The sequence below is a fragment of the Sus scrofa genome, chromosome 8 (assembly GCF_054392235.1).
Source record: "Sus scrofa isolate SSC_HxYL_T2T_F1_AM1 chromosome 8, Sscrofa_HxYL_maternal_Yorkshire_Landrace_v2.0, whole genome shotgun sequence".
In the NCBI taxonomy this organism is placed as follows: Eukaryota; Metazoa; Chordata; class Mammalia; order Artiodactyla; family Suidae; genus Sus; species Sus scrofa.
The window spans coordinates 123,126,252-123,141,343 of NC_139390.1; the positions used below are offsets into that span (position 1 = coordinate 123,126,252).

At 38.8% G+C, this 15,092-nt stretch overlaps 1 long non-coding RNA gene across 3 annotated transcripts in view; it reads left to right on the plus strand.

Annotated features, from left to right (window-relative positions):
* LOC110262179 (uncharacterized) overlaps positions 1-15,092 on the plus strand; it is a 132,732-nt gene that overhangs the window by 96,923 nt on the left and 20,717 nt on the right. Inside the window, exons 5-8 of one of the 3 annotated variants that reach the window (XR_014813285.1) lie at positions 5,579-5,642; positions 12,223-12,405; positions 12,700-12,897; positions 13,568-13,818. This is a non-coding gene — a long non-coding RNA (uncharacterized LOC110262179). Of the gene's footprint in view, positions 1-5,578; positions 8,439-12,222; positions 12,406-12,699; positions 12,898-13,567; positions 13,819-15,092 lie in introns of those variants that run through there. The other 2 variants (XR_014813284.1, XR_002346847.2) reach the window with 2 other exon arrangements.

The following is a 15,092-nucleotide window of genomic DNA, read 5'->3' on the forward strand; positions in this document are numbered from 1 at the left end:
TTATTATTATTATTAAAGTATAGTTGATTTACAATGTTTTGTCAAGTTCTTTTGTATAAAAAAGTGACCTGATCATACACATTTCCCTGTGCTGTACAATAGTATAGTAGTTTTTCACCAATAATGTAAGAACCCATTGCCCATCCAATACAAATATAACAGTTCGTATCCCAAAACCCCCAAAATGCCCATCTATCCCACTTCTTCCCCATCCCTCACCCCAACTCAGTAATCACAGGTCTGCTCTTTTTGGCCATGATCTGCTTCTGTTTTTTATTTGTTTGTTATTTTTAAATAGGGCCATCTATTCCATATTTTAGATTCCACAAATAAATGATATCATATGGTATCTGCCTTTTCCTTTCTGACTTACTTCACTTAGTATGAGAGTCTCTAGATCCATCCATGTTGCTGCAACGGTCTTAGTCTGTCTTTTTCATGGATGAGTAATATTCCATAATATATATGCACCACATCTTCTTAATCCATTTATCTGTTGATGGACATTTAGATTGTTTCCATGTCTTGGCTATTGCGAATAGTGCTACTGTGAACACAGGGGTGCATGTATCTTTTTCAATGAAAGTTTTGTCTGGATATATGCCCAGCAGTGGAATTGCTGGATCACATGGGAGCTCTATATTTACTTTCCTGAGGTACCTCCATACTGTTTTCTATAGTGGTTGTACCAGTTTACATTGCCAACAAGAGTGGAGGAGGATACGTTTTTCTCTACACCCTCTCCAGCATTTGCTATTTGTATCCTTAAGGATACCTTTTTGATGATTTTTTCTTGGTTATGTGTCACATTTCTGCTGTGTCCAATGTCTTGTAATATACAGCAGACATTTTGTATAAAAATTAGTAGACATTTAAGGAGATAATATATATCCCTAGGAAGTACATTATCATTTCCCTTACAGACAATCATGATCTCATTGACGTAATCAGTTGTTGAATTGGGTTAATAGTCTTCATACATTTATTAGATTTCTATTTGCTTTCTCATTTCTTGGAAAGTGTTTTGATAGTTTAGGTTATTTTAAAAAGCTGCCTAAAATTTGCCTAATGAAATTTTATTTTTCTCTTTCATGCTTCTGTAATAAGCAAAAGTAATACAAAATCGTTGCATTTTCCTTAAAGCTGGACTCAGAATCATTAAATAGACCTCAAATGTATTCCGTTCATTGCTGAAGTTCATAGTGACAACATGATAATTTTTGGTAATGCTCGTGAGCATTTGCAATGTGTTTTGGATACAGTTTTCCTTTCTCTGTGGGGGAATTGTCTATTGTGTAGATTGTGGGGATACAAAGTCTACTTCTCTTTACAATCCCTCTCTCCATCACCTATAAGTCGAGGTTTGTAAATTAGGTTCAGCCATCTGGATGCTTGAACCCAGAATTTGGAATGTAGAGGCTGTGAAACACAAGCTAGAGATCTTTAGAAGTATTGAGAGCCCAGTGGTGGCAGCATGGACTGTTCACATGTTCACAGCAGTGTATCCAGTAGGGATGGAGGCACATACCAGTGGTAGTGGGGTAACTAGACTATTCTTAGAGCATGACTTTAGTCTTGGTTCTGTTGCCCTGAATCCATTGGTTTCTGTCCATTTTTTTTTCTGAGCCTATTTCTCATCCAGCTTTCTCCTTAACTCTATAGTCCACCCAATATGTTTCTTAGAGCATTTATTTCTCAACTAACTTAGCCATAGTTGGTTTTATTTGCCGACCGGCAAGAAAATTCACTGATATAGGCACTTTTTAAATGCCAGTGACCCATTCTAGATGCTAAGATCATAGAGATAAAATATATGGTTTCTGACTTCAGAAAAGTACAATATAATGAGGAGCTGGAGGAGTTCCCACTGTGGTGGGTTAAGAATCCGATTGCAGGAGTTCCCATCATGCACTTGATTGTGCATGCTGCTATTGCAGCCGAAATGAATCTGACTGGGAATCATGAGGTTGCGGGTTTGATCCCTGGCCTCACTCAGTGGGTTAAGGATCCAGCATTGGCATGAGCTGTGGTGTAGGTCACAGATGCGGCTCGGATCTGGTGTTGCTGTGGCTCTGGCATAGGCCTGAGGCAACAACTCCAATTAGACCCCTAGCCTGGGAACATCCACATGCCATGAGTGTGGCCCTCAAAAGACCAAAAAAAAAAAGGAATCCAATTGCAGTGGCTTGGGTGACTGCTGAGGTTTGGATTCAATCTCTGGTACAGCACAACGGGTTAAAGGATTCAATATTGCCACAGCTGTGGCTTGGATTCAATCCTTGGCCCATGAACTTCCACTTGCCATGGGTATGGCCATAAAAAAATTTAAAAAAAGAGGAGCTAGATATACTAAACATAAAATTTAGTATAAATGTTTAATATATAAATATATAATGATATATACAGAGAAAATCTAATAGAGATATCTGTGAGGACAAGAGGAGTAGGAAAGGGATTCCAAATAGAGGAGATGACATGGGCTATGATAGAGAATTATATCAGGGATTACCGAGATGTCACTCAGTAATAAATAGGATGGATAGACACCTGGTGGGAGAATGGCAGGTGGTAGGGTAGAGTAAATGTGTAGATGGGTGTTGCACTAAGGGATTTAGAATTTAGAGGAGAGATTGGAATAATATTAAAAAGATTTTTTTTTTTGCCTAAAATGAAGAGGGTGGTTGAGAATGATCTAAGAAGTAAGGAAATCCAATAAGACATGGATTTTAGTAAATTTATAGCTGACATAACATCTCTCTCCACAATACCTCCTATGTTCCTTTTGTCAAATCACAAGTATAATGAAAAGCTGATTTGACTTTTTTGAGTTCCAGTTATTAAGAACCAACAAGTAAATCTCTGTATATATTTCATAATCTTAAATTGATTTGTCATGGTATTTCCCTTATATCTCACCCCTTCATGTGTCATTGGAAAGCAATATAAAAAATGACCTCAGTAGGGATGTTAGAACTTTGTAGGATCTTTCAACAAAGTGAAGAATCAGTCACTTGATTGTGCGTGCTGCTATTGCATTGCCAGAGGAATGAGTGAAAGCAGAAGTGAGGTAAGGGTAAGCATTAGATGAAAATAACCAAAGAGGTGAAATGTGCTTAGGGACAAGGAGTTATAGATAATGAGATAGTGATTGTAGAACTGTAAGTAACAGGATGTCTCAAAAAAATTAATAGAAGATAATGATCAAAGTGAAGAGGTTCCTGTGCACAGAAGGCAACATACACACACCTAAGTTCTGCAAGTGAAAGATTTTTACCACCTCCAGTTACTGTGCTCCCTTGTTGTGGGCTAGGATACAGGCAAGAGGATGGGAGACAATTGTGCTCATGGTGTTTTCTTGCTAAAGCCTACAGAGAAGTCATGGTACACATCCATTTTAGTTCCGCTTCCCCAGTACTGAAGTTCTGCTTTAACACACATTGTAGCTGAAATGTTACAGAATGAGAAAGTAGGGTGGGTGGTGATAGGAGGGGCAGGAATGGTAGGAAGGGAGAGAAGAGGAGAGGAGGGAAGTGAGAGGGGAGGAGGAAGCAGTGAACCAAGATGAGGAAGAGGGAAGTAAGGAGAGCCCCAAAAGGCAGGGAAAGAAAACAGATGAACTCAAAAAAAATAATAATAAATTGAACTAATTCCAGATACTGACTGGTTTCAACGGAAAACTGTGGGTCAGCCAGGCGCCTAAAGACTCTTTACAAAAATTTTCCAACATTGTTAAATATTTGTTGAATCAAAACAATATAAATAAACTTTTGGATTTTGAAGAGAAAGGAAGGGGAAGACTGCTGAGAATGAAAAAGAGCTGCTGCAAGAAAAGGTGATGGAAATTATAAAACATTATTGGTCTAAAATAGGAAGCAAATCATTTATAATACATGAGGTGAAAGCCAGGAAGTTTGGGGGAAAAAAGGTTAAGATTCAGAGAAGCTGCATTGCCTGTGTTGTCTGTGACATTTAATATGTTGCAAAAGAAATGTAGAAATTAAACTTTTCTGTAGAAAGAATAGCTGTGCAATGCCTCTGGGGATTTCAATTTTTTTTGGAAACTGTAGACTTGGGAAGTGTAATTCTTTTGGTGCTCTTTACTTTGCATCTTATTATGAGATTTAACTACAGTATTTAACTGCATCTTGGTTTAGCCTAAAAGCAGAGCTGGCCATGGCTTGAAAATATACACAGATACTTTTCTGAAAGGATACATACATACCAAACTGTGGCAACCATGGCAACTTTTGGGAGTGGGAATGGGGTTGGGGATGGGCAATGCTTTCACCTTTTACTTCATGCATTTTTGTGATTTATGGTAAAGGTAATTTTTAAAATTAACATTTTAAACAATTTTTACCTTCCTTCCCTCTCCCTCTTAAATCATACTTGAAATTTTTCTTAAGATTACAAAATGGATACATACTTGTTGAAAAAAATCTATGGTAATTTATTTAATTGGCTTCTAGGCACAAATATTTAGGTTGTCTCTCTCTCTCTCTCTCTTTTTTTTTGCCATTTCCAGGGCCGCTCCTGTGGCATATGGAAGTTCCCAGGCTAGGGGTCCAATCGGAGCTGCAGCCGCTGGCTTACACCAGAGCCAGAGCAATGCGGGATCTGAGTAGCGTCTGCAACCTACACCACAGCTCACGGCAACGCCAGATCCTTAACCCACTGAGCAAGGCCAGGGATCGAACCCGCAACCTCATGGTTCCTAGTTGGATTCATTAACCACTGCCACCACGACAGGAACTCCCCCCACTTTTTTTTTTTTTTTCTGTGACAACTACTGTTAAAGTGATCATGCTTGTATGTATCATTTGTTTCTGTGGTACTGTAGGATAAATTCATAGAAGCAGAATCCCTGGATCAAAGCAATTGTGCACTTTACTTTTGAGAAACACTGCTAAATAGCTTGTTGAGATATTGTAGCAATTTATACTCCCACAAAAGTGCATGTGTATGCTAATTTCACCAGAACCTGGATATTAGCATTCCTTTTAATCTTGGTGTATTTTATAAGTAAAATTGATTTATTCTTTTTTATAAAATTTATTCTTGTTTAAATTGCATTAAGTGTTAGTGATGTTGGAAATAGTTTCACATGCTTAATGGCAGTTATGTTATTTTAAAAGAAACTGATTTGTATTTCTATATAAAGCAGTATTTACCCTTTACCAAACATGTTGAAAATATTTTCTCCGGTTTGCAGTGTCTGTTAGCTTTTTTAAAGATTATTTATTTATTTGTCTTTATTTATTTTTTCAGTTTTAGGGCAACACCTACAGCATATGGAGGTTCCCAGGCTAGGCGTCAAATTGGAGGTACAGCTGCTGGCCTATACCGCAGCCACAGCAATGCAGGATTTGAGCCACGTCTGCAACCTACACCATAGCCCACGGCAATGCCAGATCCTTAATCCACTGAGTGAGGCCAGGGATCGGACCTGTGACCTCATGGTTCCTAGTTGGATTTGTCTCCACTGTGCCATGAAGGGAACTCCAGTTTTGTTTATAGTATCTCTTCATATAGAAGTATTGTAGTTTTATGAAGTCAAATGTGCCTATTTCTTCTTTAGGTTTTCATATGATCACTAGAAGACTTATAGATGTATTCTCACCTACATCACTGCCATCTTATTGGTGAGTAATGTGGGCTCACAAACTGGTCTAAAATCCACAGGACTAAATACAAAGCATTAGACAGATCACTAGCAATGAAATTGAATATGTCATAAAAACACTCCCTACAAATAAAAGTCCAGGACCAGATGGCTTCATAGGTGAATTCTACCAAACTTACAAAGAGGAACTTATGCCCATCCTCCTTAAATTTTTCAAAAGGTTGAAGAAGAAGGAACATTCCTAAAGACATTCTCTGATGCCACCATCACCCTAATGCCAAAACCAAAGATACTACCAAAAAAGAAAACTATATGCCAATATCTTTGATGAATATAGACTCAAAAGTTCTCAACAAAATTTTAGCCATCCAAATCCAACAACATATAAAAAAGATTGTACACCATGACCAGGTGGGATTCATCCCAGTTTCATAAGGATGGTTCAACACATGCAGATCAATCAACATCATACACCACATTAATAAAAGTCAAAAACCACACAATCATCTCAATAGTTGTAGAGAAAGCATTTGACAAAGTCCAACATCCATTCATGATCAAAACTCTTCCCAAAGTGGGTATAGAGGAAACATTCCTGAACATAGTTAAAGCCATTTATGACAAACCCACAGCGAAAAGAATACTCAGTGGAGAAAAGCTGAAAGCCTTCCCACTAAAATCTGGAACAAGACAAGGATGCCCACTCTCACCACTGTTATTCAATATAGTACTGGAAGTCATAGCCACAGCAATCCGACAAACAAAAGAAATAAAAGGCATCCAAATAGAAAGAGAAGGGGAAAAACTGTCACTGTATGCAGATGACATGATACTATACATAGAAAACCCTAAGGGCTCAACCCCAAAACTACTTGAACTGGTCAACGAATTCAGCAAAGTAGCAGGATATAAGATTAACATTCATTTTGTAAACTAACAATGAAATATTAGAAAAGGAATACAAAAATACAATACCTTTCAAAATTGCACCCCCAAAATAAAATACCTGTGAATATACCTGACCACAGAGGTGAAAGACTTGTATGCTGAGAACTATAAAATATTAATCAAGGAAATTAAAGAAGATGTAAAAAAATGGAAATATATTCCATGCTCCTGAGTTGGGAAGATTAATATTGGAAAAATGGCCATACTACCCAAAGCAATCCACAGATTCAATGCAATCCCTATCCAATTACCCATGACATTTTTCACAGAACTAGAACAAACAATCCAAAAATTTATATGGAACCACAAAAGACCCAGAATTGCCAAAGCAATCCTGAGGAACAAAAACCAAGCTGGAGGCATAACTCTCCCAGACTTCAGACAATATTACAAAGCCACAGTCACCAAGACAGTGTGGTACTAGTACCAAAACAGACACACAGACCAATGGAACAGAATAGAGAAATGAGAACTAAACCCAGACACCTTTTTCAATTAATCTTTGACAAAGGAGGCAAGAACATACAATGGAAAAAAGACAGTCTTGCTGGGAAACCTGGACAGCTGTATGCAAATCAATGAAACTGGAACACACCCTCACACCGTACATGAAAATAAACTAAAATGGCTGAAAGACTTGAATATAAGACAAGACACCATCAAACTCCTGGAGGAGAACGTAGGCAAAACATTCTCTGACATCAGCATTACAAATGTTTTCTCAGGTCAGTCTCCCAAAGCAACAGAAATAAAAGCAAAAATAAACCAACGGGACCTAATCAAACGGACAAGATTTTTCACAGCAAAGGAAACCAAAAAGAAAACAAAAAGACTACAGAATGGGAGAAAGTAGTTTCAAATGACGCAACTGACAAGGGTTTAATCTCTAAAACTTACAAATAACTTGTACAAATCAACAGCAAAAAAGCCAACAACCCAGTGGAAAAATGGGCAAAAGATCTGAATAGACATTTCTCCAAAGAGGATAAACAGATGGCCAACAAGCACATGAAAAAATGCTCAACATCCCTGATTATTAGCGAAATGCAAAACAAAACTACCACACGATACCACCTCACACCAGTTAGAATGGCCTTCATTAATAAGTCCACAAGCAATGAATGCTGGAGGGGTTGTGGAGAAAAGGGAACCCTCCTGCACTGTTGGTGGGAATGTAAGCTGGTACAGGCACTATGGAGAACAGTATGGAGGTACCTCAGTTAACTATATATAGAACTACCATATGACCCAGCAGTCCCACTCTTGGGCATATATCCGGACAAAACTTTCTTTTCAAAAACACATGTACCCACATGTTCATTGCAGCTCTATTCACAATAGCCAAGACATGGAAACAACCCAAATGTCCATTAACAGATGATTGGATTAGAAAGATGTGGTATCTATATAAAATGGAATACTATTCAGCCATAAAAAAGAACAAAATAATGCCATCTGCAGCAACATGGATGGAACTAGAGCCTCTGATACTGAGTGAAGTAAGTCAGAAAGACAAAGACAAATACCATTTGATATCACTTATATCTGGAATCTAATATACGGCACAAATGAAACTTTCCACAGAAAAGAAATTCATGGACTTGGAGAATAGACTTGTGGTTGCCAAGGTGGTGGGGGGGGGGTGGGATGGATTGGGAGCTTGGGGTTAATAGATGCAAACTATTGCTTTTGGAATGGATTAGCAATGAGATCCTGCTGTGTAGCACTGAGAACTATGTCTAGTCACTTATGATGGAGCATGATAATGTGAGAGAAAAGAATGTATACATGTATGTGTAACTGGGTCACCATGGTGTACAGTAGAAAAAAATTGTATTGGGGAAATAACAATAAAAAAATAAAGAAATACAAAGCATTAGATAAGCAAGTTGACATAAACTATTAGCCACCCTTAAAATGATTAAAAACACATCTCTTTTGTGTGCATTATTTTGTCCTTATTTTTCTAACACTAAAGTCTTTAGCAACTATTACATGCTAGCTAGAAGGCTAAGTGTAAAAATTCAAAATACTTCTATGATTAAAAATGAAGAGAATAAATTCTTATTTTGCCACCCCTATTGCGAATTAAATATGAGGTGCAGTCTCTTTTTGGAAAAGAGGTCATGTTGTGCAGGCCATTTATTGTCACATCAGTTTATTCCCATCAAATGAGTTAGTCAAGATAGAGGTGTGTATTTGTATCAATACGAAAATAGAAAGTAATAGTTCCTGTCCTGGGAACTTCCACGTGCTGTGGGTATGGCCAAAAAAAATCATCTCGAACAATTATGATTTACAGTGGCTTGTTTTGCTCTTTGAGACACTATTCAATAACAAATTCCCCCCCCAAACCATTTTATTTTATAAATTTAGATTGTTTTGCAAGTAATAGCAAAGGAGTCCACACAAACTAGTTCAATGCACTAGGAAGAAGAGAAAAATAACCAACAATTGATTTGTATTTTAAAATGTATAATTATTCTTTCCATCTGGATGATATTTATTGTTTTCATACTGGTATGATTCAGGGAAGTCCATACTTCCTGTAAATATAATTAATCTTTATTTTTTAATGTGAATTTTTCAGACTACTATAGTAATCATAGAGCAAAAAAAGATGTTTTGCATTAAAACAGAATTTAACCTTCTCAAATAATAGCTGAAATTATGTTTTATATTGTCATTTTATTTGAATTACAGGGGACTGGCTTTGGGATTCTTTGAAATCTACAGAGTTGTAGATTTGTAGCCACAGACTTCCTGCATAGCTTGTATGGGTGTGATTAAATCAAAACAATGTGATTTTCTTCAAGGGAAAATAGCTAATTAGGGTGCTATCATTCCTCAGTCGTCAACAGAGAATAGCCAATAATTGACTTGGGAAAGGAGTGAGAACCTTACATAAGCTGCCACTGATTTTTTATTTTTTATTTTATTGAATCTGTCTTCTGATGATTAACACAGGAATTCCTCTAGCAATTATGGAGTCTCTTAAAAATGACTGTCTCATAATTTACAGCTTACTTCACAGGAGCAGCTTCACCTCAAACATGTGTGTAATTCACTCTCCCAGCTCATTTCTGTCACATTTGCCCTGCCCCCCCAGTCCTGATCTTCTCCCACATGTGAAATGTTTCACCCTGAGAGTATATGGTCTCCCTTTGCCAGAAAAACTGACCTACCATATAGAGGCTATTATAGCTGGTTTCCCAGGGTACATTCTGATGGAAAATACGGGTATTCTTAATTCCTTAATAAAGGAGTTCCACAGTCAGTTCTCAGACTTTATTTTTAATCACTGATTTCAGCCTCCTACTCTTGCTGCCAATTTTTATACCTTCCTCATCTTTTTTTTCTTTTTAAATTATCAGAGCTTTGGACATATAACTCAGTTACTACATCTTAATTTTAGTTCATTTTCTATGTATATTTCTTCTCTTCTAGTAGGTATGCTAATGATCTGTGAAATGCCCAAAATATGGGCATTCATAGCTAAAAGGAAGGATGATTTGGAGGTGATATAATTCCCAAATCCTTTCCTGAACAGTAAGTACCTGAAGGTAGAACCACATTAAAATTTCCCAGTCCTATAAAAGATATATAACATGGCTCTCATCTAGCTCTTATCTTTGTTAGTAGTAACATACATTATTATTAAATGGTCTTAGTGTTTTTCCTATTGTGTATGGTCATGGTGGGCTGAGGAAAAGCAGGTAGCTATGTTAATAGCACTGGCCAGTAATGTGGTAGGTTACATTCCTAGGAAGATAATTTGTTTGCTACAAAAGGATTACATGTCTACCTTTTCCAATGGGTTGCACCTTGCCAGGCTTCCTGACATGGACTTGGGGAGAGGGTGTGGAGTGAGCGTGGGGGAAAAATATAATGAGCAGACAAAGATATTGAAGAATACATATCACAGGGAGCTAGCCAGAAAGCCATAAAATGGAGCCAAAAGGACTGATCCAAGACAAATGTTCAGTTGCCACTTATTCAGTTAACATTTGCTAATCAGCTATGGTGGATTAGGCTATGGAGCAAAGTTCTGGGGATAGAACCGTACATACAAGGGAGTCACTGTATCTCCCACGCAGAGCTTACAGTCTAGCATAGAGCTACAGAGTAGCAGCGCAGAAGAGGAGACAGTCATAAGGACAGAATGAAGCCTGGTAAGAATTGCGGAAATATGCTTCATGTTCAAAACCATAAATGTAAACATTCCTTTTACCCTAATGTGGCTTTATCAAGCTAAGGACACAGAGTCAACTTGTTGAAAGATATGGAGATAACTAAGACATAGTCCTCCAGTGCAGGCATTTAAATCTAGAGGATGCTACATGTCATGTACAAGGGTTACTATATTATAAAGGCAGTATTGATCTATGCCATTAGGGAGGGAGAAAATGATTCAAAATTTACTGAATGCCACTACAGTTGCTGCCTCACACTGTCTTCAATGCCCAGTGTTTCTTCTTTAACAGAGCTACCTTTCCCTCAGCTGTCAACTCAGAGAAGCACTAATGGGCTATTTTTTGCATAGATGTAGCCAGTGTTTAGACTGGCAGTATATACCTGAACCCAATCAGCCAGTCTATAACCTAGTAGGTAATATATGATATGGCGTGGACCAAAAATATGAATTGGCCAATTGGATTATTTTTCATATGAATTGAGCTTAGCGCCACTAAGAGAACTGAACAGTTAGCATGGAGGGCTAAATGTGAAGTTGTGACTCAGAGCATTTAGAGAGGGTCTATGCTGTCTGTTAAAGTGGAATCTGGTTCTCAGAGAACCTGGGGCTTCAGCATAGTCCTGGATGTGGGGGAGGGCCCTGGGCTCCCTTCCTCCCTCTGACTTACGAGAAGATGACTTATCATTGCAGGATGGATGACAAGAGCAGACTGGAAAGAGTGGTGCCCAAGGAAACCTGAATTGGTTCAGAAAAGAATAGGAGGAAAACTCAAAGCAACCAATACATACAATTATTCTGAGGAGTTCTTCTGTGAAGGAAAGAAGAAAAACGGGGCAATGATGGAGAAAAAATTAGGGTCAGGAGAGAAAGTTTCTTTTTTTTTTTAACACACCCATGGCATGCAGAAGTTCCTGGTCCAGCGATCAAACCTGAGCCACAGCAGTGACAACACCAAAATCCTTAACCACTAGGGCACCAGGGAACTCCACAGGAGGTTTCTGAAAATGGGGGAAATAGCAGCATATTTTTATATTAGCAGGAAAGATTCAGCAGAAAGGGGAAGAAGGATGATGCAGGAGAAAAGGGATGGAGTTGCCAGAGTGATATCACTGACGAAATGAGAGGGGTTGAAACCAGTGGACACCTGGAATTCATCCTTCATAATGGCAAGAAGACAGAGTACTTGGGGCCAGGTGCCTGTACAGATAGCTTTGGCAGTGAGAGCTTAAGAGTTCTGACCGTTTCTATTTTCTCAGTGACATTGGAAATAGCCAGAGCAACCTGAAAGCAAAGAAGGGGTGGGAGGTACAAGAAATGAGAGGACAGAGGATGAGCTATGAAATTGTTGATTGATGGAATGAAGGAACTGCAAGTATGGTGGTAGCACTCAGGCACATTTGATGGCTAGTGATCAGGAATTTATTTATTTATTTATTCTTTTTTTTTTTTCTTTTAGGCTGTGTATGCAGCATGCAGAAGTTCCCAGACCAGGGATCAAACCTGTATTACATCAGTGACCTGAACCCCTGCAGTTAACAACATAGGATCCATAAATGAAGTTCCCACCAGGGAACTTCTAGCCATCAGGAATTGAAAGTGAAACCATCAAAGCCAGCTCCATCATGGGTCTGGAGCACAGGTTTGGATTTAACAGTGTAGCGATTGGCAGAGGGGGACCTGCACAGGGAGATGAAGGGAGTGTGGTGGGTATGAGCTGGAATGACTATAGACATTGACTAAAGAATTTAACTGCATCAGGGGAAAGGTGAGGTAGCAGGAGGTGAAAGTGAAAAGGTGGTAGGTGGGGGCCCTAGTCATGGGAGCGAATGGCTAAAGGAGGACAGAGGACATGATCCCTGTGAGTCAGGAAGTCAATTGTTTTCGCATTCTATTAAAATTACCTCTTTAGGGAGTTACTTTTGTGGCTCAGCAGGTTAAGAACCCTATATTTTCCATGAGGATGCGGCTTCGATCCCCTGGCCTCACTCGGTGGGTTGAGGATCTGGTGTTGCTGCAAGCTGTGGTGTAGCTCACCAATGTGGCTGGGATCCCGTGCTGCTGTGACTGTGGTGTAGGCCAGCAGCTGTAGCCCCGATTTGACCCCTGGCCTGGGAACTTCCATATGCTTCAGGTACAGCCCTAGAAAGAAGAAAATTATCTGTTTATGTGTCTGTTTCTCCCACGACGTCAGGGCTTCTCAGCCTTGGCACGATTGACATTTTGTACTGGATGATTCTTTATTGAGGTGGAGAGAGCTGTTCCATTTACCCTGTAAGATGTTTAGCAATGTCTCACTGGATGCCAGTAGCTCTGTACCAGTGTCAAAAAATGCCCCCATGCATGCCAAATGTGTCCTGGAGACACAATCAACCTTGGGTAAGAACCGTGGCACGACCACAGGCATCGTAATAGGGGATGGCCCTCCTTCGTTATTAAATTCCCAATGTTTTCAAAATACTTGAGTACCTAGTGAAAACTCAATAGATGCATGATACACTGAGGATTTTTAGTAACTGAGTAAGATGCGATGTTTGCAATCTCCAAGATCACCCCCAGGTTTTGGTGATTTGATAGGAGAAATGAAAAGCTTCAATATATAGCCATAGAGCTAAGATCTTTTACAGCAAAAGGCTGCAAAGGACAATCAGCAAAGGGAAAAGCCATGTGGATAAAGTCTGGGGAAAATCAGGTAGAAGTTTCAAAGTGTCCTCTTCCAGGGAAGTAACATAGGATGCATGTAATTTCCCATCCTCACCCCTGACATGAGTTGTGACGACCCCTTTCTGTCTGTTGCCAACCAGGAAAGCTTGCTAAACATTCAGTGCCTGGGTTTTTTATTGGAGGCTGGTCACCCTCTTCCGGGCACCCACATTCCAAACTCCCAGAAGGAAAGCAGATGTTCAGGAAAAACCATATTGTCTGCACAGTTAACCATAATGAGCCACTCTCATCAGTTTTGGGAATAGTTCTTCCGGCCTCCCTGAAATTCAACTTCCCAGATACCAGCCAAGGGTCAGCTTTGCAAGGAGGACTTTCAAAAGATGGAAATCAGGTCTGCTGTGTTAACTCTTTTCTGCAAAGGGGATTTATATTACAAATCACATGGAGAAACAATGCAATTTCCACTTAATTCCTGTTTTCAAAATTCTTAATCCCCTGACCAAATGTCTCATTTTCCTCCCTTTTCTCTATACCAATTAAAAAAAACAAACAAACAAACAAAAAAAACCCTCTAGTCCAGCATCACACAGCTCTGCCTACTCCATTTCTCTAAACAGCAGTTCAGGGACCATTTATTGTTTATAAGCAATACTGCCAAGAGATTCAAAACACTACCTCTCACTCCAAACTTCCAAGAACCCATTCTCCAGCCTAGTTCATATAGGAAACAAAAGAGGGGCTTATGATTGTATAATATCTAAGAACATTTTCTGTCATAGCTGCTTCAACCTTAGAGCAAATATACTTACTAGAATAATCTGTATATAATACATATATTAGAATGAAAAGATATATAATACAATGAAAATAGAATTCACTGCAACAAATGTAATAACACTAGTAGCTTAAGCTGTTGACCAGATTAAAAAATTGTCCAATTACTTAGAACTCTGTCTCAAAAAGAAATGATTCATATAAATTAAAATCCTAACTACAAAGAAATATTCAGTAATGGTTCCTCCCTGTTGGCCACAGCAGTGAACGGAGAGGCTACAGGAATGACAAATGCTGAGTTGCTGACTCTGACTCCACTCCTTCTGTCATCAATTAAAATGCCCTAGTAAAGAAGCTCTAATAAAATGCAAGAGAGGGACAATGTATATTTTAGGAAAATTGTGAAATATATTCTAACTTTTAAAAAGATAGTTTATTTGTTAGCTCCACAGTGATTAAGAACACTGAATCAGACCATGATTAAAATCCTGAATCTTTAACGAGGAGCCATGACTTCTTGGTAAGCGACAGTTTGACTGAGTTTCAATTCTCTCAACTATAACATGAACTAGTATAGCACTGACGTCTTAGGTTTTGAGTAGGGAAAGAGATAATGCATATAAGCACATTGTCTATCCTCAAAGCACTGGCCCATAGTACATCCTCAATAAATTTCAGTCAGCTCTTGTTTTAGTGACACATTATTTGCTATTACTATTTATCTATGCATTCATTCAAAAAAAATTTTTTTTATTTCTGTCTTTTCAGGGCTGCACCTGTGGCATATGGAAGTTCCCAGGCTAGAGGTCGATTGGAGCTGTAGCTGCTGGCCTACGCCACAGCCACAGCAATGCCAGATTTGAGCTGCATCTGTGACCTGCACCACAGCTC